Source organism: Anomalospiza imberbis, chromosome 2 (assembly GCF_031753505.1).
Source record: "Anomalospiza imberbis isolate Cuckoo-Finch-1a 21T00152 chromosome 2, ASM3175350v1, whole genome shotgun sequence".
NCBI lineage: Eukaryota > Metazoa > Chordata > Aves > Passeriformes > Viduidae > Anomalospiza > Anomalospiza imberbis.
The window spans coordinates 115,629,179-115,656,668 of record NC_089682.1 but is presented as its reverse complement, the minus strand read 5'-3'; the positions used below and the strand labels follow the sequence as shown (position 1 = coordinate 115,656,668).

Genomic DNA, 27,490 nt, shown 5'->3' with positions numbered 1-27,490 from the left:
GTACTGTCACAGGACTTGACTGGTTGCTGATTTTCAAAAGTTCAATGAATCTCACTGTGATCTCTCTGAAATTTCTATGAGTTTTAATAAGTACAAGTTATTGAGATAGTGAATAAAACCTAAAAGACCTAGTTTTTCTCTTTATTTTGAAATATGGTGATTTATTATTATTGTTGTCATGTTTGCTGCCAGTCTGAGGTGTAGAGGCTAAATTTCAATATCTTTGAAGACACTTCTGGAAAACAAATGAGAAATAATTCTGCATTAGCATGGGTGGCTCACATTCTGCTCTACTTGGTACATTATAATTTTCCCTGTTCTTATTTTCCTTCTGATTGTCAAAAGTGTTTTTAATTTCTCCAAATCACCCTGTAAATTTACATTCTGGCTTAGCTGGCCTATTTTTCTATTTTAGAAAAGTCAAGTTGAGTTGACTTGGCAAAGTAAATTACTTTCCTTCATATGAGAGGGGTTTCACTCAAGTACTGGTTCACAAGATGCACCGTTCCCTAACTGCCAAACCGGATTTATTGACACAGATGCAAAGCTGTCCAGCTGCTGCTACTTGTAAAGGTTTGAGTAGGAAGGAAAGTTGTTCCCTTCCCCCCCTGCCCCCACTCCCTGCCCTATGTGACCTGTACATCCAAGGCCAGGTCCAAGTCTGTGGGTGCAGTGCCTGCAGGGCAGGCCTAAGGATGAGCAGCAGCAGAAGGGATCTTTGCCTTTTGTTTCAGGTTTCATACACACGCTCATTCTCTGCCACAATCACTTTGGTCTTCACTGGGTTAAGTTTTTAACTCAAGCTCCCTGTCTCAACTGGACTTCAGTAAAGCTAGGAAAGCACATTATCAGTTTACAGGGAGAGGAATGCAGAGCCAGGCGATACGAGAGCACCTGATGCCAGTGAAGAGGCTGAAGGTACCAGACTTACTAAGGTTTTTGGTTTTCTATTTATACTTTACCCTGCTGTAGTCTTCAGAGGAGTTTGAGCTGTAGATGATTGTGCAGACAAGGCTGCCTTTTCTGTCTCATTGATGGTCATCACCTGTTCAAAAATTTTTATACATTCTAAGCTGCTTAAAGTCTTTTGGCTTTAGTTTTTTTTTTTTTTCCCACTGAAATCCTTGTACCTATCTCTGACTTGAGAAGTTTTATGCAGACTGAGAACCTGATTCTGAAAGGTCTGTGAGTAAGTATTTCTACTGGTTAATATTCTGGCCTGATGCTGGAGAGCAAAATATCTCTCTCTGTATTAAAATGCTAGCCATTCTAAGCACTGGTTCAAAGCTTGTATTGATTATGGCAAAACCTCATCATCTTTCTGATCATTATCTGTGTACTGGAACAGCCCCTCTGTACAAAAATTAAAAATCAAAGAGCAGATCAGATTGATGGTGTTCTCAGTCGTATTTCTTCCTGTCAGTGTGTGTCAAGGAACTGAAGGAAAGAGGTGTCTGAATTTTCCCAGGCTGTTCTTGGCTGGTTTTCCTTGCTGCTCTGCCTGGCTCTCCCCTCTGGCTGAGAGTGGAGGATGAACTCTCGTGCAGAAAAGGGAAAAATCTCAGAGCAAGTGCACAGCCCTCAAAAAAAGCAGCTTGTCCTTTATAGAAGCAAGAACTTCTAGCAAGTAATGTTCTATTTCCTTCTTTAAGGGAAAGGAATATTACTTGCAAATAACTGATTTTATATTTTATGTAATGGAATTTCAAGTCACTAAGCAAAAACAAGCACATATAATGCATGGATAGAGGTGTCAAGGGAGTCTATTCATCTGGACTTTTGGAAAATGCTACCCATAGGTTGTGTAAAAGCTTTTGTTATGTTCACCTCTTCAAGCAGGGTGGCTGCATAATTCACCATGCTACCTGGGGAGGATGCTGCATTAGAAGATCATGTGAGAGAAGTGAAGCTAAAATAGCACAACAGTAAAAACCCATGGAGCAGAACTGACGCTTGAAACAGCCATTGACATACACAAAGTAGTAGCAGTTGCATTTCAGAACCTCTTCTGCTTGTGAAGAGACAGAACATCTCTGAAAACATGCTGAAACAAGGAAGAGAGAGGCACATTTCTGAAATACTGAGTACTTTCTGTGTGTGTGTTACACCGTCTCTTTCTGCTCACAAATCTTTGTTTGTAGGCTAGGCGTTTGGCCCACCCTGCGTTCCCGAACAGGCAGCAGAGAGAGAACAGTAATTCTTCTGGCTGGAATCTGCAAAAGTGGTGAAACATCCCTGTTTGTTCACGTAATCCCCGAGAGCAGCACAGTGGGCCTTACTGAAAATTTTAACACGGAGATGAAAAAAGTGGAATATGGCAGCTATGACAAAATTGGTCCTATTTTTCTATTTCATATCCTCAAAAAAAAAACCAAAAAAAAAAACCCAAAAAACATTTAGTTTTAGCCAAGTCACTAAGAAAAAAAAAAAAGAAATTAATGTATCTGTTCTTACAGTCTGTTTCAATAATAGCAAAACCACAGGAAAGCTGTCAGTTAATTGAGTGTAAGTTAGTAAGTGTGAGTGCCAGGGGTCAAAGTGAGACTAGTGAGCAAAACACAGGGTATCTTTGTTCCTCCCTAGAGCAAAGACACCCCCTCCAGTCTTCACTTGACACAGCGGCTTGTGTCAGTTTATTAAGCTCTCCTTGTCCTAGGGTGACTTTATGATGCTTGTATCCCAATGGTGTGTTCTGTTTATGCTGGATGTTAAGTTCTGCACCTTCAGGACTGGTTCTGAGAGCGAAGCAGGGAGGAGAAGCGTGCCGTTTGTTGCAGAAACCGCACTTGGCTCTCCTGCATTCCTTCCCATGTGGTGTCTGCAGCACGGACAGCAGAACAGAGCTCTCCTTTGCTCTTAGTTTTTTTTTTTTGTAGTTAGCTGGGGCCAGAAGTTTTTTGGAACTGTTCAACTATTGTTCAGTCTGGGAACACCAGGACTATGGTCCGGGGGCCCCACAAGCTGCACTGTGGCCAGGACACTGGACCCAAACCCCAGAAAGAAAGACCCCAGAATGCTGAGCTCGGAAAAACAGAGTGAGCCGAGCTTCATCCCACAGAAAAGACCCTCTCTCTGAACTGACCATCCCTTCAGAACAACAAAAAGTTCTATTATTTAATATTATTCATTTTTCCCTGTTTGTGAGTACTTTGCTTGTTAAATAAACAGTTTTTTCCACTTTTCTTGAAAAAAGTTTATATCTCCCAAGCCAATGAGGAAAAGGGCTGCTTAAATTTGCTTTCTAGAGGGACCCCATTTGGAAGTTTCCTCCCAAATTTGCCCTAAACCAAGACACTCCTGAAGACCATTTTGCCCAGAGCTTGTCTCTGTTTTCCCCTGCTGGTTTCCAAGTGTGAGCATTATTCTCTCAAAGTCTGGATGTTTGGGAACTGAGCTGAACTGTGGGTCTGGTTTTAATTTTTGTACTCCTGCAAACTCTGTCTCTTTTTGTCTCCCTGTTGCCACATTTAGTGTCTTCCAGATTTTTCCTGTTTGCTGGTACAGTAGAACAGGACCTGTTGCTCCATAACCAGCCACTCCTGCATCTGCTCCAGCATCCTGTCTGGGACAGTGGAAAGTGCCAGGTTTGGCAGTGAAAGGTCTGAGAAATTCTTAAGCATGATAGCTAAATAGAATTTCCTTGGAGGGGAAAAAGTTTGCCCTTGCCACCCTCAAAGATCACTTTATGTCCTGCAGCCTACACTGGAAGATAGCCTCCATTAAAATAAAATTACATCTTTACTTTTAGCACTTGACATATTCTTTTTTTTTTTTTTTTTCCCATGAAAATTTCCATTCCTTTTTAATTTGCAAAAATTAACTCCTGGTCTCAGTTGTCTCTGGTGGAAAGGAATGGCATCAGACAGTTGCTGTAGGAAAGGATTGTTCTTCATCCTTTGTCTTTCATTTTCAGCAGATGCCCTTCTGCTCCTTTATTTTTGGGAAATGATGAGCAGAACCCGCTTTCTTTAGTGCCATTCATTAATTTTGAACACCTTTATCTTTTTCCTTCTCTGAAGTGAACAGGTTTGATTTTGTTATTCATCTAGAAGCTTTTCATATCTCTAATTGTTTTCATTGTCATTTCTAAACTCATTTCATGTCCCTTTTGTCCTTCTCAAGGTGTCCAGAACTGATCATGATGTGCTCAGTTTGGGTAATAAAAATATTTTCAGTATTGCTTCTCTGTTCCATTCTTTTCTCTTCCTAACTCTTCCACTTTTCAGCACTACGAGACATCTCTGACAAAATGCCAGTGACACCCAAGTGTTTTTCTTACTCTTCACAGTTAAATTTAGAAGCCAGAAGATGTAGTTTATAGTCTTCCTCTCAAAAAGCACCATCTTCTGTTTGAAAATGCTGCATTCATCTGTGATGGCATCTTGCTTTACTGGTATCTCACCCAAGTTCCTCTCTTGATGTACTTAAATTTTTTGCCTTCCACCATCTTCACTCTCCCATTTATTTGCTTGTTTTCAAACTTCCTCAGCAAAAAATCTTTTGCACTTGGCTGTCCAAGACTGGTTTGTATCCACATTTTATTCCTCTCCATTCCCAGAGCCTGAGTTTATAACAAGATAACTTGAGCAATTGTCTACATCTCGCATTGTACATATTTAAAATACTTTTAATCCAGGTCAGATCAAGGCATTACCATGGTTTATTAGTGGGTCTAAAAAAGCTTAGTTTGTCTATTCTGTACTTATAGCAAAACCACTTCAACAACAAGGATAAATCACTCAAGTTCACTCAGAAGCACAGGTGCCCATCAGCTCATCAGTCAAAGAGCCTGCAGAAGGCCATGGGGCAGCAAAGAGTGATAATTAATGGCAAATTTGTGGGCTTTTTGTTTTTCTCCCCGAGACAGACAGACCTAAAAAAAGGGAGAACAGTGTAGCTGGATATTTCATGGTTACATCAGCTATCAGAGAGGCATATTAGCAGGTGAAAAAAGATGACAAACTTTATTTTTAAATAAAAATGCTTACTCAGGAATTGATAAATATTTTCTCATTACTGTAAAATAGTATTGGTTCAAAAAATGTCATTGTGTATTTTCAGAAGAATCTAAAAAACCTCCCCACAAATGCCTGTTTCTTCTTTCTCAATTGCCATTTTCTGACTTGAGGAGTGTTTCCAGGGCAACATAACAAACACTGAAGGAAGTACACGACAGAATACCCTCTTCTATTTTAGGTGAGAGTTATGTCCCTCCGTGATTGCTAAGGAAATGAGGAGTATTTTGCATTGAAAAGTACTTATCATGCATCTCTGCCCGAAGTACGCAGAGCCTGTGGAGTCTGTTTTGTACCTGATATTTGCCAAGAGATGGAGCTGCAGAGTAAGGCACCTTCCAAGCCTGACCCTCTAAATCAGGAGAAACAAAATAAAACCCTTGGCAGCAAAAACCTGTAGCCTCTCATACTGATGCCTGTTACTCTTCCTCAAGTGGCGACGAGGCTTGTGTTGGGCACTTAGCCAACTCTGCTCAATCTATTCCAATTTATTTCATTAAGCCGTGGCTCAGAAAAGCCAAGAAACAAGCTATATTAATCTTGCTGGATATCCTGGCCCCTGCTCAGATAGTGCTGTAGAAAATGCTCAGCAGCCCCACAGCTGAGCAGTAACAGGATGAAAACAGCTGCTCTTTTGGTCTTGCCTTAAAACCTCTGTTCCCTACAAACACTCCCGTGAAATGTTGGTTGTGCTGTATTGTTGTTACTCAGCCGGGAATTTTCTGGGGCTACCTTCACAACTGAGGCATTGTGCAAAACCTGTTTCAGTTTCTAGGCACCTACAGTGTGAGACAGAAGACAGCAAGAGGATTCCCAAACTGCCAGATACCTGAGTTAGTCAATCTATGAAGTGTCCCTCCCCATATGGATTTACAGGCTTAGCTCTGGAAAGCTGTAAGCCTGTGTTAGTACTGAGCAAAGCCAAGTATTTCTGGAGCAGAGCTCGGGTTCAGCGCTGGGTTAATGCAGGGACCTGGCAGCTGCCATCCATGCCATGCTCCTGTCCTTCCTGTCCCAGCACTCTGGCAGGTAGAACAAGTCCAGGTTTGTCTGTATCTGCCCGTAATATCCCACAGCTGCCTGGAGCTACTTCAGGATTAAGTACAGCATGGAGAGCCTTCTGAACTAATCGGGCTCCTACCTCTCCAGGCCCCCGGGGATTCTCAGAGTAGACATTCCTGCAAACCAAGTCACTCCAGTTTGTGGCTCTCCCCAACATCTGCCATATCAGTTCTCACAGAAAAGAAAAGAAAAAAAAAAAAAAAAGAAGAAAAGAGCCGTGAAAGGGCAAGGATTGACTTACCCAAGTACCTTCTTGCACCTGTGAGCAGTCAGGGCTTCCTGATTTCTTTGTTTTCAAATCTGTGTTCTGCTTCATTTGCTTAATTCAAAATCCTTGTGCCTACTGATTCTCTTGATGAGAACCAGGAGATTAACATGGGATAAATTCTGCTTCTGTTGCCCTCCCGGGTGAGGGAGGAAGAGAGGTCAATCAATCAATCAATCAATCAATCAATCAACCAACCAACCAACCAATCAACCAACCTACCTCTGCTTTTGGGTAGCAGTGCAAACCCTGAGGCTGTGCCAACCAGTTTTGAGCCCTTCTTCTAATGAAGATTTCATCTTTTGTGTTATCAGAGACTCAAAACTAAATTGATTAGAAGAAAGGTCACTTGTACATTTGCCAAGCAGGGTTGAGAACAGTCTTTTTTTGTCCCTGTTTTTTCATGGGAAAAGTCTGACCTGGGTTATAAGCATAACTCCAGCAGGAAAATTGTGGCTGGGAATGCTGATCAGACTGAGGGGTTCAAATACTTTTTGGAATAAGGGTTCAGCAGCCTGTGTCTAGTTAGTATTGTCCTTTGGGTGTCCAAGACAGTTCTTTGCTTGCTAATTTCTGTTCTTTTCCCTAATTTGGGGCTATGATTGGCCCCAGCTGTCAAATATTCAGAATATTTTGCATGGTAGCCCCAAGGTTGCTTTGGAGTTTAAACTGCACAGAGTTGGTGAAAGATTTTCTAATCTGATTTCTCAGGGAAAAGTCTGTTTGTCAATCAGTCTGTTGTTTTATAGTAGGGAAGGGAAGAAAATCCAAAAATAGTACAGGAGAGAAATGGATTATTATTAATACTTTTAAGTGAGGGTTTTCTGGTCAAAATACATGTACATTTCCTGAAATGTATAGATCCAAAATAGCATAACACACACTGTGCCTTGCTGTAGTGTCAAAAGAGAGAAAATTTTGAGTTGTGGAAAAAAAAAATCTAACTGACTTCAGATTCTAACTTTTTCAAATACCTGTAGGATTTTAATGTGGTAAATAAATTATGGGGGGTTTTACAACCAAAATAATCCCTTCTGATACAGTGACTTCCAGGTCCATGGAGCAGCGACTTCCAGTTTTCATAGCCATGTCTCTGAGCCCAACAAGTCCCTGTGGAGCACACACTGGTCTGGTGGGAGTGCTAGCTTGGGCACTGGGCTATGGTTCAGGTAAAATGTGTTTGTTCCTCACCTCTGAACATTCACCACATCACTGCTTAGAAATTGTAGCTGTAGGTAAGCCCTGGTAACTCACTGAACCTCTGTGCCTCAGCTTCTCTGCACCTCTCTGGTAAGTAGAAACACTAGTAATGGATAAATGTAATATGTTTTGTCATAGCTTAAAGATATTCTGCTTTTTACGGGTGAGCAATGCTTTCCTACTGTCTCCACTGTCTCTGGTTTAGAGATGTGGTTACTGATAGAGGATTGGGAAAGCAATTCCACATGGAGCTCAACAAATTCACCAGGAAGCTCTTAAGAGGTTTCACTTAGTGTTTGAGAATGCCAGTATATTTATGTACATATATCAGCTGGTTACAACACAGCTTTTTGGGAGCTTTTGCTCTGAAAGATCTAAAGCAATTTGGTCCTGTCTCCTGTGCATATTTATCTTGGTTTTCAGGGAGTAGTTTCATGCACTGGAGAGCAGACAAACCACATGCATGGGGCTGAGCTGTCTTTGAAAAAAGCAACTGAGAGCAATATTTTTGCATTGCACAAGTAGTTGATGTTTTAAATTATGAAATTGCATGCACATGCTTTGTTTATTAGAGATAAAGCATCTCTTTTAAAGTGCTATAATTAAATAACCACCTCTTGTTGGAGCAGCGCTATTTCCTACATTGTAAAGCCATATTCCTCCAGCACAGAATTTTTGCCAGCATTCAGTTGTCCTCTGAGGCCATGAGGACATTGCTCTGCTCCACCTTAGCCGGGAGCTGGTTGTGTTTGGTGCTCAAAACCTGCCAGCTTTCAACAGAAGATGTAGGCTTTGGTGGTTACTTCTGGAGTTAATTCTTGAGACCAGACAAAACCTTTAAACAGCAGCTTTTTTCAGTCTCTAGCTGAAGTTCTATGCTATAATGATGCCAGGTACTTTGAGAGTGTGTCAGGTAAAGTAGACATTCCAGTTTTGCTCCTCTGGTAAGCCATGGTGTAGTAGTGACTCAGGACTTTTAAAAGTCATGGGATACCAAGGACTGTTTGAGCCTCTGCTTCTTCCTACGCTTACCTGTTTGTAGAACGATGATTCCGTGCCAGTCCTAATGGGATCATAATGGGATCAGTATACAACACATTATTTAAAACTAACTTATGTGTGTATTGTTGGGTGATATACATAAGATTGAAGAGTGAGAAAAGAAAACCATCAAACCATCACATCTGGGCTTTTTAGATGAAAATACTGATGGAGGAACTTGGAGTAACTGGACAGCAGATGGCATTGGTCCATGTGCTTCCCTTTAGCTAGATAGGTGTTTGGTTTGGCTTTTTTGGGCATTCCTTTGGGGCAACATGAAGAACATTTTCTAGAGTGATGTTTAAGAGTAGTTTGGCCTTTGAGAGGCTTGGGATGAACATAACAGTTTTTGGAAAATTTGTGTCCAGCTTCGTTATTCTCACGTGTTGGAATGAGCATCTTCAAAGTCCAGCAGGAATTGCTTTTTTCTCAGACCTTTTTTCTGACTTTTTTTAACCTCACTGCTATTAGGTCCCAGACTTATCACAGTACATGGGTCCCACAGAGCTCTCTTTATTTATGAGGCTGGGTGGGCTGTGCAACATATCTTCCAGTGTTACCGGTGCCAGATAGTAGAAAAGAGAGGCAAAGCCCTTTCATCTTTGGAGGTGTCAGTCCGGGTGCTTTTCACAAGCAGCACAACCTTTCTTTGTTGGTGCTCAAGCTGTTCCCTCTGAGCCTCCTGCACTGTACTGATATGGGAACAGGCTGACAGATCTTATGTCAAGAGCAGTGTCACAGCACTTCATCCTAACAATTTAAGGTGTTCGGTTCAGAATATCTGAAAAACTTTCTGTGCTGCTTCGCTTACCTTTCTGGACCTTCAAATTCAAATCTGTTTTTCTTCCCACAGAGATGTCAGATTATTTCCTTTCCTTCTGGAGCACTCTCTCCATTGGAACATACAGTTCTGTGGAGAGGTATAGGCAATGCCTGACTATTTTTGAGATATACTTTAGCAATGCCAAGTGCTTGCAATTCCTGGACCATCAGACTGCTGGAAAGTGTAGTTCCAGAGGAAATCTGCTTAGTTTCCTACCAGCTCACAAGCTCAGACTTCTGGCCAGTGGTCCAGAGGCAGTCCTGCCTTTCTGAGAGCTTTTCATTTGTATATTCTTATAAAGTCCAAAAGTGTGTCTGAGGCTCCCTGGCAGGAATTGGATCAGAGGACACTGCAGGTTGTGACCATTAACTGGGCATCTGAGCTACACCTGTGGTTCATAAGGGTCAGGGCATGTGTTTGAGAACTGCTCTGTGCTTTCCCACACTGCCTGGCTGGGTTATCTTGCCTGCTGCCATGGGTTTTTAGTACTGATTACCAGCTGCAGATACTGGGCACCGTGAGGAGAGCAGCATATGCCAAGCACCCTTCCTGCCAAGCACTCTGATCATGGTGACTCTAATTTTGGGAGGAGAGAAGTTTGCCACACACAGGGGAGAGCTGAGTTCTGCCTTTTGTCCTCCGTGTCAGGGCACAGCCCATTTTACTAGTCCAGACAAACCAGTAGGTGACTGCTGAGAGATTAATTGTGACCTGGCTACTCCAGGGCAGGATGCTCCCACAGCAGTATGAAGGGCTGTATAAAACAGCCAAGGCTGGAGCCAGCCCTTGGCACAGCTGGGCATCGTGTGCTGCCCTCTGCCTCTGTGACTGTTGTTGCTGCTGCTATTACTGCCATTGATATTGTGATGAGGATGATGAAGTGAGTCTTTCTGGGCTTCCTACCTTTAAAGTGACTTGAAGGCTCTTCTCTAACCTACCACAGCAACACTTTAATGCCAGGGAATTGCAGGTGCAAGGTTCACGCCTTGAGCTGGGGCATAAAAGCCTGCAGGAGCACATGGAGGTAAAGGATGGACTGGTGGGTCATGCTGGATGGTGGTGATGGGCAGACAAGTGCAAAGCTGGTGTCACCACTGTCACACGGCCCGGTGGGACCCGCTCCTGGAGCCTGCTGTCACCCAAAGCTGAGGGCAAAAGCTACTTATTCAGAGCAGAAAATCATCAAAGGCCAGGGCTTAACAAGGAACTTTGTGTTATTTGAGAACAGACATACCCTAATAGCTTGAACTAGTAATTATGAAGCCCCAGCTGTGCAATTTCTTATGGGCTGCCACCCAGGGGCACATCACTGTGCCGTCTGTCCCCAGCACTTGTCCCAAGTGTTCCAAGTGTCCCTCAAAGACTGATAGCTGCCCTGACATGCCTTTCAGCAGCTCCTCTGTGAGTATCAGTAAACAGGGACAGCAGCAAGCAGATGTCTCCTAGTTTCCACCCCTAGACTGAGGAGTGTTGTGTATCTGAGTATTTTCTCTTCCTGCAGGATGTCAAAAATGGCAGGCTGCAGCCCAGCAGCACACAGTGAGTCCTTCTAATTCACTGTGCAGGAAACGTAAGTATTCCTTTTCCCCAAAAGAACATAACAGTTTTCAAATAATTTGAAAATATAAAGAAATTATTTATTTTACTTTAAGGGATGAAGAAACAAAGTTTGGGAATACAACAGAGTCATCTGGGTTCAGTGAACCAAAACTTCAGAGATGTTATTTTAGGATGACTAATTTTACAGTCCTGGTGGAATGTCTCCTTTTAATTAAATCCAAGGAGTTTTCAGAACATGTTACATGCATCTTGAATAAAAAACTATTCTGGGAGCTTGCAAAACTAAATCTGAAGTAGTTCTCCTTAAGCTTCAATACCTGATCCATTCAGAAGAGGGATAAACCTTTCCACTGTGAATCTTAAGTGCAACATCCTTTGTGGTAAGCACATTCCTCTCTCTTTCAGGATTTTTCATAGAGGTGCACAGAGAGAAAGAAAGAGAAAACAATTTCTATTTCTGCTCCTTGTTTTTTCTATGTGGAATGCGTTTGGAGAATTGTTTACCTGGGGTGATTACTTGATTAGATTCTGGTGAGGATTGTTTGAGCCTGGTGGCCAATCCAACCCACCTGTGTCTGGACTTTCGAGAACAAGGTTACAAGTTGTGAGTCAGTTAGATATGGTAGTGAGAAAGCAGGTATGTAGTTTTAGTATCTTCCTTTATATAGTGTATTAATGTATTATAGCATAGTTATAATAAAGAAATCATTCAACCTTCTGAACTGATGTTAAACATCATAATTTCTTCCCATTGGGTTCACCTGCATTTTACAGTAATCCTCGCTAATCTTCTTTTAATTGATGGCGAAGACAGTTCTTGTGTTTTACACATCAGTACTTTCCAGTTGGTGCCATGCTGAATGACTAGGCCTTAAGGTGAAGAAGGAATTCAGGCCTGAAAATGCTGCACTGCTTCCTAGGATATTGTTATCGCTCTGATATAATTACAATTTACAATAAAAAAGCATGGGTAGAACAGCTGCTTCTTCCTTGCCATTGTGATCCCACATGTATCCTCTGTTTTATAGCTGTGCTAATGCATCCTCTGAGCATAGAAGCAGTCAGCAATATGTACTTTTACAAGTCACACCCCTGATGTTTCTACTTGAGCCAAACCCATGAACCATGTCACGGCTAGCTTCATTTCCACGTTTGAAGAACTGGAGCTCATGGGAGCCAATTATGAATAACATTGCTGAATGTCCTGGTATTCTTTGCTGCTTAAGTGATACACTTGTTCTTCTGGATTGTCTAAAAAAAAGGATAAAAATGTGTTTTTAAAACATGTTGAATATGTTAGCAAAGAAGTTTTAACGTTTACACCAGGCACAAATACCTGAACAGAGTGTCAGGTTAATTGGTTGGCTTGGAGTCTGGTGTTAAAAATACTTCCTCAGGAAAAGATCAGGTTCTAAGTATTGTAATGCTAATATATTTTTTAAAGATCTTAAAAGCTTTTATTGGTTTTTAAAGGGACAATAACTTCTTTTGTGATTCATAAAAATAATATTTCTTGAAAGATATGGTAAAAACACCCACACTGTCATTAAAAGAGACATATTAGTTGCAAAACTGATAAGAAGTCATGGAACTTGCAATGAGTTATATGCAAACAGGAATAGACGTATCAAGGTAACTCCTCTTATGGAACTCCAGGGTGAAAAAGGGAATGACAGGTGACATATTTTTGTTATATTTTACTCAAAGATGGGATGTATTTTTCTACTGTCAGTGCATGGTTAAAAGTTTTTAAAAGGGTTTATCCCAGAATCAGCTGTAGTCAGAGAAACAGAAATTGCTTTACTGGAGGTGAAGTAGTCGGCTTAATTACTAGAAAGCATGATATAATGAATAGAATTAATTTTCCATCTCTATCCCATTGAAAGTGCACTTGAAGTGTAATCTTCCTGCATTTTGATTTTTCCAGGTTTTTTTAGAAGTAATCTCTGACGGCTAACAAGTGGCAAGCTCTTAGCGTGTATATTTCGAGTTATTGTGAGTTTATATTTCATTACTTGAGTGTGGAAAAAAAATAACAGTGTTCTTGAGGAATGTTTGCTGGTTGTTTCTCACTCCTTTCCCAGCTGTGGTAAGGATATGTATTTAATTATATCCAGGTATGATACCTCCAGAGCTGGAAAGCCATGGGAACACACAGCATATGTGGCTGTGCTCGGACACCTGAGTGGGAGAGGAGGAAGAGAGAGGCTAACAGCCCATGTTGTTTCGTTGCACACAGATAGCCACAACTCACACTTACACATATGCTCTTGCCTTTAGCTTGGTGGTGGTTTTCCCCGTGCAGCTCCGTGCCACGCTGCGTCACACAGCGTGAAAGCTGTTGAAAACAGGAACAACAGGAATGTTTCTCCACCTAAGCACCATCTGCTCACGAGAGCTGGAAGTCGAACCCACCAGTTGAACTGTTTGGAGGCAGCTGAAACACGATGCAGAAACATGATCAGAGAGGACTGCTCCATGCTTTTGCTTCTTCCTGGTCCTCTGGTGAAACCAGGCCATCCTCCTGGCCTAAGGAAAAGAGGAGTCAGTCTTCTGTTGGTTGTTTTTATAAAAAATGTTTAGTCTTCTTTGAAGTTGCTATAGTTTAAGGGGAATAAAAAGAATCTTGGATGATGAAAGCAGAAGAACTTCACTTTGAAGAAGAGAAGAAAGCTGGCCCAGTCAGACTATTCCCTTATGAAGGGAGGCTGCAGAAGAGAGGAGAGGGAGAAAATGAATTTGTTAGTGCAAAAGCCAGGCTTGACTTCATGCCTTACCATTACTTACCTTGTTTCACTTTTTCCAGCCTCTCAGGCAGGCTTACCACTCCTAACAGCATCTGCTGCTGTAGGAGTAAGTCACTGTACGAGTTCATCTCATTTTCTGACCTGTCCTTGTGGGAAGGATTACATGCCTGTATTTAAAAAGGCTGCAGTGCCGAGTGCAGTACACCGAGAGGCAGTGCTGAGGTACATTGCAGCTTTTTTTGCATTATTTATTTTGGCGATCTGGGAGAATGTAATGGCTTGGGAACAATGAAGGTGTCATGGCAGGACTCACATTTAAGCCACTATCAGGGACAATACTCAAGGGACAAGGTATCCTTAGTGCAGTGAAGTAAGGAGACCTGGAGTCAATGCAGGTAGTGCTCACAAATTTAAAGCAAGTTTTGAGCCTCATTTCAACCAGGCAGTCTCCTGAGTGCGTGTTAACAGTAGGGTAGCTCTGAAATTTTGAGCAGAGAGCAAGTCTGTTACAACCCCAGCACATTTACTTCTAGTCCTACTTTCTGGACTTCAAGCATACTGAAGCAGTACTGGAAGTCAGATGTAATTGGGATTCTGCAGATAGCACAGCTGCCTCACATAAATCCTTAGAGGTTTTTTTCTTTCACAACATAGCCTGGAAAGGCTGGCCAGTGTGTCCTCAGCAGGAGCTGCTAATAAAGCCAGAAGAGTGGAGAGACATTTAATCCCTGTTTCACACCATGTTTCAGAGGTGCAGCATTTTACCCTTCAACTTCACTTTCCTCGTGATGTTGCTTTGGGTTTTCCTCTTGTCCCTGATCAGAGGAGGATGTTTATTGCTTTTGTGTCTCTCTGGTCCTTTGCTGGAGTTACTTCAGTAACTTAAGTGCATTAAGAAGGAGTAAAGGCCTGCCATTTCTTACTCTCTGGTCACCAGCTTACAGTTCTCAGCCTTTATAAAGGTGATAGAATCAAAGGAAACAGGAGAGTTGACCCTGTCTAGCTTGATGTGAAAAGCTTGGAAACATGGAGAAGGTATAAACTGTACTGGCATAAAGAGAAGAAAGACTCCTCAGCCTATTTTTTGAACCTACTCTTTTGGTGCTAACTTCAAGATTTTTGACTGCTTTGCAGAAGTGCTGTTGCCAATATGCTAAATTTGAATGCACACCCAAACACATGCATATATGTGCAGCTCTCTGGGGCTCAGTTACTCAGCCTCCTTCTTGGTAGAGGTTTGTTTAGCAATCATTCTGCCTGCTTTAAACTCCAGCTTTTGCCTAGTAGATGCATGTTGATTGCTTCACAGCAAGAGAAGTTAGTGCTGCCTATGCAGAAACATGTATTTTCTGGTGCTGTCTTAAGTGCTTTGTTCAGCTGTCTTTTGTTTGTGGGTTCCCATCAGATCTCCCCCTGTATCGGTGCGTGAGTCTGACAGGGCTTCCTGACACCTGCTGTGTCATCTCCAGCTCTGTGGTCTAAATCAAGCAAGGCTGTGGCTCTGGCTGTCCCAGCTTTCCTTCTCAGTGCTGCGAGCTGAGTGTTGACTCTTCTGAGTAAACTGGTGAATCATATGAAAATGCTCAGCTATGTGGGAAGAGTCACAGAGCAGTAATATGGAAATGAAGGTTTCTTTTTCCAAAGAATCTTTTGCAAGATTTTACTTTTGAAAATATTTTTTTCCCTTCTTCAGATCACAAACAAAAAGTCAGATGTGTTTATTATTTTTTCCCCTAGCTTAAAAATTATAGTTTCATGTGTAATTTCAGGTAAAAAATCCCCTGCCACGTTAAGAAAATAGAAAATAGCTTTGAGACTGGCCCATGCTTCAGTATTTCTTTCCTTCACAATCTCTCTTCCCCATTGTTGCTCCCCTTCATCTTTCTCTCTCCCAAAGTTGGGGAGAGAGTCTCCCAAATTCTCCACGTGCTTCTCATCTGTTTCCTCCTGGCTCTCTGAACACTTCACCCCACCTTGTGGTGTTTTCCTCACTGCAGATGTTTCTCAGTAGCTTCTCTGAGGATATTTCTCACCTTTCTTGAGACATCTCCATGTCTTTCTATAGGTCGGGTTGTGATAAACAAAGCAAGAAATTAGGTTATGTGATGATATCTTCAAATCAGAAGGCATTTGGGCTGCAGTGGGCAGTCATTCAGAGCTACCTTCCTCAGAAATCTCCTGCTTAAAATTTGTGCTTTGCCTGTATCCTCCCCAAGGCCAGAGCCTCACAAGCAACACCCTATGGCATGCAGCATGGGAAGGAGCTGGACACCAGCATGGAGATGGAGCATCATTCTGGATGGGCTTGTAACCACATACCTCTTTCCTTGAGCACTTGGGAAATTAAAGGGGAAACTAGAAAGCAGAGCTCTTGCAAAATCACCTAGCTACCACCTTACAGTCAGAGGGCTGCTGACCCTAATGGAGGCCCTATATGGTGTCTGAATCCTGCTTTTATGCATTTTAATGTCTTAATGTTTTTGAGAAGTGTATTTCTAATGCCTCAAAGAAGCCAGGAAAGTGCACAGCTCGCTGCGAGGCAGGCCCAGTGCTTCACTCAGCGTGTTGGATTGTATTTTTCCTAATGTAAAGATTTTTTTTATTATTTTTAAATGGGAGGCAAAGTGTAATATTGTACCATTTATGCAGGATGTCAGATATGTGCTGCGCTCTGGCTGAAAAGACACCCCAGTGCCTGGAGTAACTCAGTCCTCACTGTCAGTTTTTGTTGGCAATTCTGCCATGGAATTTCACTTTTAGGTAAGTCCTGTTGTAAATATAACATAATAAAAGGGGAGGCAGTGGGGGAGTCAGAGTAGCACAGGTGGGAGAGACATGAAGGACCACAGGGCTCAGAGAGACTTGTGGATAGAAGCTCCTGCCACTCAGCCACTGTGTGCCATGACCCCATGCTCCACACACATGTCCAACCTCCAGCACTTGGAAAGGCAATAAGAAAATAGATTCAATCCTCGTGAATTTTATCAGCTGCTCTTTAATACAGTCGGACAGGTAATTGTTGTATAGGCTTAATTGTTTGTCTCTGGAATGAATGGTGTGCAGCTAATGAGCCCTGTGGGCAGTGGAAAAGCCCTGTCTGCCCCTGCTGGCAGAGGGAAGGAGGGGAGGGAGGGATGCAGGAGGTACAGGGGATGGAGATGTGCAGGGATGCTGGACGCCCCGAGAATACAGTCCACCTCTCGGGGATTTTTCCCAGCAGATGTCACTGTTCACCCACCAAATAAAAACACTCCCAGGCAGTAAAGGGCCTTTGGAAAAAGCCACTGCAGGCTATTACTTAAGAATGAAATACCGTGCCTCAGAGGAGCATTTCCACTCGGGGATGAGAGTGAGAGCAGTTTATTTTTATAAAGATGGCATGGGATGGAAATTCGCTGTAAACCTGGAGGAGAGCTGTGCCTGCAGCAGCCCCCTGGCCCAGCTCTGCCGTACCTGGCACACAGCTTTAAGGTGGGCAACGTGGGGTGGATGGGAGCCTCTGAGGGTGGAGGAGGAAAGCTTGAGCTGCTCTCATTAATGTTCCTGCACTGCAGGGTTTAGTAGGATTTAATCATGACTAACAATTTAGTGATTTAATCATGACATAATTTTGTGGTGTTAAATCATGACTAGCCCTGCCCACGCTTTATTTATTCAATATGTAGGTCCTTATGATGTTATATAGATACAAAATTCATATTCAATATTGGAAGAGCTGAACTATCTTTCCCTCAGTATGTAAATTAGCCATGAGCAATCTGAAACTTGGCATTTTACACTTGAAGAAACTTACACTCTAATTCTCTTTAAAATATTTTAAAGGATACTCTTCAGTACTTTTCAGGAGAGAGGCTCCAGGAGGGCTTTGTTTTCCATGCAGTATGACAGAGCTGTTCCTGGCACGCAAGCAAAGTATCACTGCAGAGATATGCAGATACAATGATAAGGAAGCTCAGACACCCGAGTGACAGACGAGCAGAAATGCTGCACTGCACACAGGAGACGAGGGAAGCTGGGATCTTGCTGGCCTAATGAAGGGGCTGCAAATGGGATAATGGGAGCGTTCAACGTGGGACATCAGAAATGTCCACAATGGTATAGTTGCAAATCTCATCATGGGTGATTCTGCATTTTAAAACAGGAGAGAAGGCGTGCATCAAGAGAAAAGCAGTCATCTTACTGCTGGGACATTGTTAGTCTGGAGCATGCTGACACTCATAGGGGCATGAAGCACAGAGCACCAAAGGGCAAAACTGTGTGCTACACACTGCTTATCTCAGGGCTCCTGTGTGCAGAGCACTCCTGGTGCTACAAAATCCCTGGAAGAAGTGCTTCTCCACCTGAAAATGTGTTCATTTATTTCCATTTCAAAATCCTACATTTTCCTGCCAGCCTAAGCTCCCTTGTCTGCTCACCCCAATGACACACTTGTGCTTTCATAAGTACAGCCGACTCCAGTCAAGAAGAAGTTTAGACTCTTTCCCCATTGTCCTACACAAAATCTGATGCTGGATCCCTCCTCTCATCTGAATTTCCAAACTGAATTATTCATAATCATTTAAACTTGTGCCAGCATTGTCTTTTGAGGTGAGGAGTTCCTCTGCCCCCCAGCAGGCATTTCTAGGAAAGCAATTGCATCCCTCTCTGTCTCTCCTCCGCAGGATAAACAACCCGGGCTCTCTGGGTCTCTGCTTGTTGGACTGGCTGCACAGTACTGGCCCTCCTAGTAGGCCCACATGGGGTCTGGGCATTCAGTGTTCCTCCTTGTGAGTGGGGGTGAGCAGAAGTGGGCTGTTGTGCTGTGTGAGCCCCACTTGTGCCCTATAAATTTGCTCTACCAGGCATTTTTCATTTCTTTAAAGAGCTCATGATGGAAAAGTTTGAGCTGTCAGCGATGTCTGAAAGCAAGTGTCTGTATTCAGAGTGAAAGCTATTGCTAAGGCACTCCCTGAGGTTGTTCCAAACGTGATTTCCTTGAGGAACTTCACCAGTGATTTCCTGTTAGTTCAAGAGTTCTCCTTCAGTCTCATCTCCAAATAGTTCTTCATCTGCTTGGCATGTCCCGACAGTAAACTCGATTTCCAGCATTATGAATCAGCGGTGAAGGTGACTCCGTGTGGAAGATGAGATATGCAAAACATGCCCTGGGTGGGCTCAACCCTTGCTGCTGTTTTCATTGTTCATGAAGCCTCAATAGTTTAAGCCTCAATTGGTTTAAGAAAAAAGGGTCATTGAGTACCCAAACCCTGTAATGAATGTGTTCACTCATGGGGCTGGGTTCCTGACATGGTCTCTGACCTCCCCTCTAACTCATGAGGAGTCTCCATCAACTTTGGCAGGACTGGGAAGAGTTTGCTACAGAAAACGTTGGAGGCAGATAATTTGGGGTTGAGGAGGAGATGCCTGTGAGATACTGATGAAAAGGAAGAAGCCAAAGCAGGGCAGGAGTCCAGACTGGGTCTCTGCAGTGTGGCAGAAGAAGGAGCAGATCATGCCTCAGGTGCTTTTGGGGTCCAGGGTGACTCCTCTCCTGCATGTGCCTGTCTGGATTGCGGGACCATTGGTGTTTGGGAGTGAGGAGCCCAAGTCAGCTGCCTGGGTGAACCACTTCAAAGCTCTTTTTCTCAGACAGTGGGTGAGTATTTTGCTAAGGCTGTAGAGTGATAAGGCACTCGCTCATCATCTGAGTCTTACCCTGCCTGAAATCAGATTGCCTCACTTGCCGGCTCTCAGCTCAGCCAAGAACCATTATAAATTGGTCCTCATGAAATGCAAAATGCTTGTCTGGCAGAGTTAGAGAAGACATATTCCATTCCATGGGTTTTGCTGTGACTGAATAACACTGCAGTGAGTGGATAAGACCCTGGAGAGCACCTTGTTTGGGAGAGGAATTTATCAGTGTCGGAGGTGTAAATTAAATGCAGCGCAGACCTGGAGTCAGTGAAGAAGGGAAGCTCAGTGTCTGCACATCATGCTGGTGCAGTGTGCGCTCCTCTGACAGCACCAGGAAGAGTTTGGTTCTCCCAAAATAGAGCATTGCAAGCATGGGCATGAGCAGACTGGGTCTAAATAGCAGACTAAAGACATAGTATGGGTCTCAGTTCTAGAGCTCAGCAATATGTAGTTAGACGTGTTAGATGCACAGGGACTCCCAGCTGTAAACCAGGTATCCAAATCTTCTTCTGCTCAGTCCAAGGGCTTGATTCAGGCCTCTCAACACAGGTAGCGGGACCAGTGGGAAACCCAGGTCCTTCTGGAGTGGCAGCTGAAGACATCTCAAGTGGCCCTGGCTGGCAGTGGCACTAACCCCATATTCATATTTAGGCACCTGGGTGGAAGAATCCCACTCACAGTGTAATCAAAATACAATGAAAAAAGGCCACTGCTGCATCTTAAAAAAACCACTCTGTAGATACCAACTCAATTAAAGCAAGTGGTGGGGGGCTGACTTGCTGCAGCCTCTGTTGGTGGGTTAAGCTAGAAACAATCTGTCAGCACATGCCTGAGGCTCCTGTGCATCTTGAGGATGACCCCAGGAAAAGGTTTTGGGACTAGCAAACTGTGTAAAAAATGTATATAAGCTGTTCTTGATGGAAAGTTTGTGCTTTGCTGAAGTATACTATTTCATGAAAAATGCCACCTCCTCACAGTAAGATGCAGATTTTTGTTGTCAAAAGGTAGGTTATAGAAAATGAGCACAGAGCCAGGATACAAGGATTTCTTCATGTGGGATGCTGGGTTGTCTTGTGGGATGGATCATCTTAGCTAGCTGCTCACACCATAGCAGTAGCAGGAAAATGAGGCTCCTGAATCAGCGCTGTTGTGAAACACAGTGATACAGCCAAACTTTCAGAGGAAAGCTCATATTTTGTCTGAAAGTTGGTAATTTCCATGGAAATATCCATAAAATCTCTTCAGTTGTTTACATTTTGGTTGTGAAAATAGTTTGCTTCCTGACCATCCCTAGGGAGGACTATCCTGGGAGAGCCAAGGACTCCAGCTGAGGGGTGTTCAGCAAGGCAGAAGGCAGAAACAGCAGTGTGTTTCAGATGGCAGCAGTCATCAACATCCAACCTGGAGTTACAGGAGGGGTTTATGAACACCAGGCAGAAAGGGAAGCCCTGAGATTGCCCTCACAGGGCAGGCAAGATAGCATCTTTTAATAGGTGGCTCTAAGCAGAGCTAAAGCATACTAATGATGGGAGAAATGCCTTTGAGAGAGAGGCTTAGAAAAGTGAATTACAGGGTTCACAAAGAAACTTTCTTCCACAATACACACATTTCTTTAAAAGCTAGAGATGTGAAGGAGACTGAGAAAAATCAAGGCAAAGCTACTAGGTGAATCAAAAACCAGCTGTGCTCCTCCTGCTATTCCTCTGTAGGCTCATTAATAGGACTTATCTCCTGTTTTTTACTGCCCTTCTTGATGAAATATCTATGAAGCACAGCAGAGACTGCTACTGCTTGGTCCAGAAGAAATTGGCCAAAGTGTTCAGAAGCTGCTGAGAAAAAAATGGACATACAGGAAAACCCTCTGGTCACATTAGGCTTGTTTCCTTCAATGCACAGGCTAATAGCAAACCGGTGATGTACACATGAATTGACGGCCCTGCTGAGCCTCCCACTGGACCTGGATGGACCACAGTTTGTGTGGTCCATGCTAAGAAGTCCAACAAGGTCACAGCTTCTCACGGTGGTAGTTTAAAAGTCTCTTTTACAAAGAATGTGGAGAGGCAGAGAAAGGTCAGGCATTGTTCATGGGCAGACTGAGGGAGTTAATCTCTCTTGTTCTCCTGCTGTGACCACGGCATCACAGTGCAGGAAGTATTTTTGGTGTGTGATACTCAGTTTCACAAACATGTGAATCCATAACTGGACCAAAAGAATCAGAAACAGAAGCTTACCTAAAATACTTCAGAATGCACAGGGTTGTTACTAAAAATTTGCTTTTTAAAATTTTCAAAGTGACACAAAAGTCTTGCCCAGCACTTAACACCTGCAGATAGTAACAGCTGCATAATCTCACTAATTATGCAAACAATGTTCTCTAAGCTCAATTTAACTTCCCCCATCCTTTCCCTCAGCTAGAAACTTGGTGCTAATAAAAAGGCCTATCAGTATTTATTTAAAGAAAATGGAGATGTTGTCAGCATCATTTCAACCAAATCAAGAAAACAGAACTGAAGACAGAGCTCTACTGCCTCATGTCCTTCCTTGATGCTGTTAAAGGACCGTGCAGTAAAAATCTGGGTTGATTTACTGAAAATGTGGGATTCATTAGTTTTCCCATCCAGGAAAATCCACACTCTATAATATACAGTTATTCACCACTCCATGTGAAGAATTTGATTTTGAAACACAAAAGCTGCTAAATTCAATGCATGGCAGCAGAAAAAGTGGGAGTATGACCCTTTCACAAGTGAAATGAATTTGCCTGGAATCCACCTTCCCCCACAAAGTAGGGAAAACCTTCCCTTTCACTCTAGGCTCTAGAACATAATACATGTATCAAGATGCACATATATCTCAGATAAGAATGTTTATGGCAGAAACCCTAGGCTTAGTCTAATGCTTATGGGACTATTGAACCAAAAGGCTAAGCTGTTCTAGGTAACTCCTCATCCATAAGAGGCTTACTGATGGTCCTGCTTGTGAGAAGCATCTTCCTTGATGTGGGAAGTACCAGACCTGAGAACAAACTTTAAGAGAGAAAAACTTAATTTTCCCAATTAATTTCATAACATCTTAAATAGTCCATATGGCAAAGATGTTAATGAAATTACTTCTGCAGCTTGGATAAACCCCAGCAAAACTCTGCGATGTGTAAGAAACTGTAAATATTGCACATGATCCAAAAAAGCCGCCCTGCATCTCTTTAGAGAGTAGAAATTTCTGTCTTCCTTGCTAGGTTTTGACTGCACACTGACTGTAAGCACTCCTCCTGCAGTCATGTGTGCAGATGGAGGGATGGTAGGAAAATGTGGTTTGTGTCTTCCTCTCCCAACAGTCCCGTGCCCTAGGAGGAGCTGGGTCAGAGAGGGCCTGCAGACAGGAGTCTCTCCAGCATTTAACACCAGCAACAGAAAGGGAGGTTCCAGATGGTGGCCTTTGGGCACCTTGTCCTTGGGCTGTTACATCACAGCTTGCAGCACGTGCAAAAAAGGCACAGCTCGTCCTGAGCGTTGCGTATGTGGAGTGCTAGCTGCATTTTACTGGTAGGAGGGGAAATTCCACATTAGGTAATTCTCACCCTGCACACCCAAAAATAATGTAGGCATTACTCAATGAGAGTGGCAAACTGCAGCTTCTCATTTTTTGTGTCCACAGCTTGAGCCCGGTGCTTTCCAGCCAGAATATCTCCAGCTTGGTTTTCACTGGCTTTTGGGTTTTCTTTTGTCCACACAAAGGTAAGATTTCTCCTTTGCTCAGGAAAGACTAAGCTCTCTGAATGGGTCTGTCTGATCCCATCCCTCCAAACCACTTTGTGCTTTGTTCTCCAGACTCTTTTACAATTGAGCAGGGTGGTTGTTGATACACATTGTGGGCCAGATTATGCCATTCTTCTCAGTTGGAGATGGTCATAAGTCAAGTTTTGGTGACAGGATGCTGCCTTACAAATACAAGATCATAATGTGGACTTCCAGTATTTGTTGTTTCCCATTTAAAGCTCTTACAAAAAAGAAAAAAGAAAAAAAAAACACAAAAAAACCCAAAAAAACCACCAAAAAAACCAAAAAACCAAGCAAAAAACCAAACCACTCAGAGGTCCTTGTTGTCAAGCACTCTATAAATCTATGTGATGATATTTTCATTTACTTTTTATTTACTAGTTTAAAATGCCACCTTCGGTGATTTATGTCTTGCAATGTTCACCAGCAGCCTTTAAATATATCATAGCAATGATTTATCAACAATTTTCAACAATTCCTTATTGGAAGTGAGGTTTTGTGTGAAAAATTAGGAATTACAGCACTCTCTCTCACATCAGCCAATAGCTTTTGACTAATAAATTTTGCACCCAGACATTTACCACTTCTTTAGTTTGCAAATGATGATCATGATTCTTAATGGTGCAGTGTTAATAATAATTAGGAAAAAAAAAAAGAGGATGGCTTTCCAGAATAGGACTGCATAGGGCTGAGTGCTTTGTTCCAGTATCCAGGACTTTGCCAGCTATTACCAGGCAGTGAATGAACATTTATTCAGCTTTGAGAGGGCCACAAAAGATACATGATTAGGACGAATTTTAATTATTAGCTTCCAGTGTGTGTGAATGTTGTAGCAATGCAGTGTGCCCACGGTGCAGTGCCCTCAATTTGAGCGACTGCTTTGCCTCTGCCCATCCACGTGTAATTTCTTTGCTCCACACAGAGCCCAGTATTAGCCAAGTTCAAAGGAGAGTAGCGATAATTTATGACTCTTATGCTTTCACTTGTTAGTCATCAAGACAAAATTAGGTCCAAGAGAAAAAATGCTCAGAGGATTGGCTCCAGCTATGCATGCCATAAAATTAGAATGCCAGAGTGAGACAGACTCCATGGGCAGCTCTGCTGTCCCGCTGGACCATTTCCGTCATCGATGGAGAGTGACAGGCAAACCCAAAGGGAAATCAGCCAACATGAAGTTTGAATGGCTTTCAGAAGTGCCTCTCTGGTGGCTGCATGCTGGGCATGCTGTGCCTCAGCATGATGGTGCTGAGTGAGGTGAAACCATGCCTTGCTCACCCTGTTCATCCTTTTTTTCCCCTTCTTGTTGGTACTCCACCTGGCTTCAGCTAGACATTGCTATTTAGAAACTAGAGCCAGACTTTGCTAAGTTTACACTAAGACCAAACTCCCCAGTGCTTACTACACCTAAAAGGAGGTTTTCTTGTTCCCTCTTTCCATGGAAAGGTACTGGCTTTTGTCTCACCTACAGCTTCCCCATACAAAATCATGTCTGAGCATGCAGAGCAGAGTTAGTGCTCCTGAGGTCTCATTGAGAGCCAATGCCCAGCATCCGATGGTCCTTAAAGCTCATCCAGCTCTGCAGGGACTCGTGGTTCCAGAGTGAAAAAGGAATCAGAGACAGTCTGTAGGGTTTAAGCCTTTTCATATCTTTCCTCCAGTTGAACATCCTTTGCAAAATGAAAGGATCGTCATGTCATAATTCTTGTTGCATAAGGAAATTACATGAAAAGAATCCACCTGTGTTTTGAATGTATTACATGAGCCTAGAAGAACCATCATCCCAGAGACAAATAGAAGATCTTTTTGAACTTCCATGCATGCATGAAAGAGGATGTATAAATCCAAGTTATGGAGCTTGTTCTTCTTTGCTGCAAGTGAACTGCCTCGTGCTGGAAGTGTAGCCACCTATGAAGTTGTATTAGTTGTAGAACTATAGTTGTCTGTAGTAGGCTTGTCTATAGAAGAGGCAGGTTTTGGTTTGTTTGGTTGTTTTGTTGGGTGGGGTTTTTTCCCTTTTTCTTTCACAATATAGACATTTAGAGTCTTTTAGGGTCTGGCTGGGATGCAGCTAGCTTTCTTCATACCAGCCTCTGTGGTGCTGGGCTTTGCATTTGTGGCTAGAACAGTCCTGAGAAGACACCAGTGTTCTAGCTGCTGCTGAGCAGTGACTGCACAGCATCAAAGCTGTCTTGCCAATCCTCTCACCCCAAAAAAGACTAGGCTGGGAGTGGGCAGGAGGCTGGGAGAGAGAAATGGCCAAAGGAATATCCTTTTATCACTGAGTACTACATGATGTTGTGCTCAGTGATAAAAGCAGAGACAAAGGGAAGAATGAGGAGACATCATGGTTGTGATGTTTGTATTCCCAAGCAATTGCTATATATAATGAGGCTCTGCTTCCTAGGAAGTGCCTGCTGATGGGAAATAGGGAATACATTTATTTTTTTTTGTTTTGCTTCCCTGCACCAAAAGCTTTTGGTCTTTTTACTCAACCCATGAGCTTTTCCATCTTATTTTCTCCCCCCATTCTGCTGAGGAGAGGGAGTGAGAGTGTCTGGGTGGGTGTCTGGCAGCCAGCCAAGGTGAACCCACCACATCCTGCCAGCACAGCATTCTGCCAACAACTTCATAAGCCTCCAGCCTTTGTGTGACTTCACAGTTGGATGTTTGAGATTTTAATTTCTGTATTGCCAGTGACAAATTGAAAGGTTAAGTTTTGCTGTGAACTCTGCTGAGCCAGAGAGGGGACCATCATGACAGTTAAAGTAGGATAGGCCTTAAAATGGTATAAGGCAGGGAAAGCAAAAACAAAGGCAAATGCTGTTTGTGATTAAAACCAACAGGGAACCAATTCAGAATAACGTTTTCTCCATTTAACCAGTGTTAGGTACTCTTCATACCTGTGCCAGACCCCCAGCTGAAGCTGCACAGCTCGAGGGCTCTTGGCTTGCCCAGCTGCCCATGCCAGAATTTGGACAACTGGTGGGTGCCACTATGTCAGCACTATCCTCGACCGAAATATATACTCCTTACACAAAAACCAGAAATCAGAGGAGATCCTCCAGGAGGGGGCTGAGGAACAGAGCCTCAAGCTGGGGTTTTAATGGCCATCTATGAATAGCCTGAGAAACAAGATCATTAAACCTATTCTTGCAGGGATTTGCTGTTACTTTTTTTTTTTTTTCCTTTCTTAGTTTTCACAGAATCTCAGTGACTCACCTGGAAATTCTCCTCCTCCAACATCACTTGTGTCTGACATCAGAAAGCTGATTTTCCTTGTCCCTTTCCAGGACAAGACCAGAGGTAGCTGGATTGGGTGGGTGAACCTGTATTTGTCAGGTTTTCCTGTTGGGCATTTCAGATGTTAGGACAAAGAACAATCAGTAATGTTTAGCATGGTAATAGACACCATTCTTTTATGTTACTTGTACAGACAGCAAGCCATCCTTACTCCTTGATCTGTATAATAACATTAGACATTGTTTAGGCATCTCAAGATACCCCCAGGTGCCTTTTGGGATTTATTAAAGTTTCTGAACAGGACGAGATCATAGGTGCCCTACATCCAGACCGCTGCTTCAATGGGCTGCACTCCAGGAGTGGATCCTACAGGATCCAGGGGAGCCAGAGGAGCTGACAACCATCACTGCTTAGCTGAGAGCAGCACCTGGCTGGAAGGTGAGGCTGTCCAGCACTGCAGGCAGAAGCCACACATCCAGGCAGCTGGCTGAGAGCAGTGTGGGTTGGAGGCCCTGCCCTTAGCAGGGGACCAGTGTTTTGCTGTGTCCTTATTTCAGTGCTGTAGGTTTGGGGGTCCTGCCTGCCTCAAACACCCACCATAAACCCAGTCTGGCTCCACAGCTTAGGGCAAGGGATTCATTGCAATGCAAGGCAAGGCACTTCTGCTCTCTTTATTTTAATGAACTTTATGCATTTTAAGCTTTAAAGCAATGAGTGTCTAAAACACACACACACAGTTCTGCAGCAGTGTCACGTAGGTAGAAGGTGTGGCTTACAGGAACTCAGTTACTCCCATAGTCATAATGATCATAGAACCATAGAACTGTAGAATGGTTTGTTTGGAAGGAACCTTAAAGATCATATTGTTGCAACCCCCTGCCATGGGCAGGGACACCTTCCACTTGACCAGGCTGCTCAGCCCACCATCCAGCCTGCATTTAATACTTCCAGGGATGGGACAACACAGGCAATCTGTTCCGGTGCCTCACCACCCTTGAAATGAAGGGTTTCTTTCTAATATCTAATCTAAATCTGCCTTGTTCAGTTTGGATATGCACTGTCAGACTTGGTGGTAAGCTGGGCTTCTA

At 43.1% G+C, this 27,490-nt stretch overlaps 1 long non-coding RNA gene across 2 annotated transcripts; it reads right to left on the bottom strand.

The window, feature by feature from the left end:
- Positions 1-112: 112 nt before the first annotated feature.
- Positions 113-27,210, bottom strand: LOC137469703 (uncharacterized). 2 transcript variants are annotated; one of them, XR_010996655.1, is made up of 4 exons: positions 27,138-27,210; positions 26,382-26,507; positions 13,382-13,495; positions 113-235 (listed from the first exon to the last, which is right to left on the bottom strand). It is a non-coding gene; the product is annotated as an uncharacterized lncRNA (long non-coding RNA). The 2 variants fall into 2 exon arrangements; XR_010996654.1 differs by lacking the exon at positions 113-235 and having other exon boundaries at positions 13,188-13,495.
- Positions 27,211-27,490: the final 280 nt, after the last annotated feature.